Source organism: Penaeus vannamei, chromosome 41 (genome assembly GCF_042767895.1).
Source record: "Penaeus vannamei isolate JL-2024 chromosome 41, ASM4276789v1, whole genome shotgun sequence".
Classification (NCBI taxonomy): domain Eukaryota; kingdom Metazoa; phylum Arthropoda; class Malacostraca; order Decapoda; family Penaeidae; genus Penaeus; species Penaeus vannamei.
In genome coordinates, this window is record NC_091589.1 from 9,255,914 (window position 1) to 9,259,037 (window position 3,124).

The following is a 3,124-nucleotide window of genomic DNA, read 5'->3' on the forward strand; positions in this document are numbered from 1 at the left end:
CGCTTCCTCTATCTCCCATTTCCTTCCACTTCGCACGCACACGCAACACCTTCCAAAATGCAAAAAAAAAAAAAGAAAAAAAAAAATCGTAACGCAATACACATCCGCAACATAAACATTTTCTGAAGGCAATGGACTCCACAGACTTCCATTTCTATATCCATCCTTATCTCCACCATCAATGACCTTTCGGAAGTACACGTCCCTTCCTCGCGCACAATGCACAATCCACGCCGTCTCTCGCGAATCCTACGCAATCTACGCCAAGAGAATAGTGGTAAAAAAAAAAAAAGAGTTAACAATATCACGTGACCCACGCCGAGAGTCCGGGGGCATCAAGATCACCCACAAAGACGGGGCTTGCCTTTTGTCTTTTCTTGCGTCACTTGCAGGAACTTACGCACAATGATAAAAAAAAAAAATTACATCATCCACCAAGCTCTCTGTTTCCCCATTTTCTTGCCAATATATATATTTTTTTTCCAAACTCGGCAAATCACACTTGTTCTTTCCTTTAACGACATAACGCAATTTCCCGTCACTATGTAAACACACCTTTTCTCTCACTTTTCACTAAAAAAAGAAAAGAAAAGAAAAAAAAAACACTCCAAACTCATCAACCGACCAATCAAAAGTAAACGCACAACCACGCAACCGCTAACGCAACCGCTAACGCACAAGCACGCAATCAACAGTCGAGAGCGCAAAGCACGTGGGCTGAACGGGGAACGGAGCGCCGAAACGCAAGGTGCTCGCCGCAACGCCGCCCGTCCGAGACTGACGCCGCGACGACTATCGGCCCGACGTGACGCATGGAGGGGGGGGGGGAGGTTTGAGGGGGGCGTGACCAGGTGAGAGTGGATGAAGGAAAGAAGGGAGGAGGGAGGAAGGGTGAGGAGAGAAGGAGAAAGAGAAATAGAAAGAGAGAGAGAAATAGAAAGAGAGAGAAATAGAAAGAGAGAGAAATAGAAAGAGAGAGAAAAGAGAGAGAGAAAGAGAGAGAGAGAGAGAGAGAGAGAGAGAGAGAGAGAGAGAGAGAGAGAGAGAGAGAGAGAGAGAGAGAGAGAGAGAGAGAGAGAGAGAGGGAGAGAGAAAGAGAGAGAGGAGAGGGAGAGGGAGAGGGAGAGGGAGAGGGAGAGGGAGAGGGAGAGGGAGAGAGAGAGAGAGAGAGAGAGAGAGAGAGAGATAGAGAGAGAGAGAGAGAGAGAGAGAGAGAGAGAGAGAGAGAGAGAGAGAGAGAAATAGAAAGAGAGAGAGAAAAAAAATAGAAAGAGAGAGAAAGAGAGAGAGAGAGAGAGAGAGAGAGAGAGAGAGAGAGAGAGAGAGAGAGAGAGAGAGAGAGAGAGAGAGAGAGAGAGAGAGAGAGAGAGAGAGAGGGAGGGAGGGGAGAGAGAGAGAGAGAGAGAGAGAGAGAGAGAGAGAGAGAGAGAGAGAGAGAGCGAATGAGAGAGAAAGAGAGAGAGGATGAGAGAGAGAGAGAGAGAGAGAGAGAGCGAATGAGAGAGAGAAAGAAAGAAAGAAAGAAAGAAAGAAAGAAAGAAAGAAAGAAAGAAAGAAAGAAAAAGAAAAAGAAAGAAAGAAAGAAAGAAAGAAAGAAAGAAAGAAAGAAAGAGACAGAGAGAGAGAGAGTGAGTAACAGACAGGCAAAGGGGACGTGCCACAAACCAACAATCAATTACATAACTAGAAAGAAAAAAACGTAACAACGCCAATAACGGATAAACCCGGAGATGGAGTCAAGAAAGAGAAAATTGGCGAGGAAATGAGGAGGACGTTAGTCGGAGATTGACAGCTTTGGAATTAAAAAAAAAGGAAAATGAACACGCTTGAAGCCACTGCCAGCCTCTACGATGCAAATTTAACACGTTAATGGCATGGAAATAGACGTATAGTAGGATAAGAATAACCGATAAATGACGTGGAAATAAATGTATAGCAGGATAAGAATAACTGATAAATGACATATAAATAAGACGTATAGCAGGATAAGAATAACTGATAAATGACATTAAAATAGACGTATAGCAGGATAAGAATAACTGATAAATGGCATGGAAATAGTCGTATAGCAGGATAAGAATAACTGATAAATGACGTGGGAATAAGATGTATAGTAGGATAAGAATAACTGATAAATGGCATAGATATAGTTTGCAATGGGAAAAAAACATTGATACTGACGTGAATATAACGTACAATGAGACAATATATCGATAATGACGGAGGATTCAATGTCCCGCGGAAATATTAGAAAAAAAAAAAAAACGGTAAATAAAAACTATACAAAATGAAGGATGAAAGTCATGGAAGAAATGCACATAGTAGAAAAGAGAAAAAAGACGAAAAAATAAGAGAAAACAGAAAAAATAAATACAAAGACGAAAAAAATAAAGAGAAAATAGAAAAAAAAACATTCAATACATTTCCAAAGTAGACGAACAAAAAAACAACAAATAAAAAAAAACGGAAACACGGGAAAACAGACACAAATAAAATAAAAAAACAGCTCCACTGCACGAATCAACCGCGCATGAATGGGGGATAAAACAGCAGCCGAGCGAACGGGCGTAAACAAAACAAATTAAAGTATATGAGAAAGAATTAAGGGGGTGAATAGGCACCACGGAGACTGAATGAGTGAGTGAACGCAGGTGTCACGTGTGTCGAAAGGAGGGGGGAGGGGGGCGGGTGGTAGCGTGCGTGTGTAAGTGCGTGCGTGTAGGTGAAGTCTATGTGTGTACATACATCTATGTCTGTGATGTGCAAGTATGTGCATGTGCGTGCGTGTGTGTGTGCACATGTACGCCTATGTGGCTCTAAGTGCATGTGCGTGCGTGTGTGCACATGTACGCCTATGTGGTTCTAAGTGCATGTGCGCGCGTGTATGCACATGTACGCCTATGTGGTTCTATGTGCGTGTGCGTGCGTGCGTGCGAGCATACCCAGGCCTTCCTCACTGCGGCACACGATGACTGACCCGGTGATTCAGACTCGAACATCAAAGGCACGCAACCCAACCGCAGAGGTCAGAAACGGTAAAAAAAAAACATCAACAACCAAACAAGCAAATGACCTTCCGAGAAGCGCTGTGTTGTGACGCCTCGCGGTAGGCGGGGTTGGGATG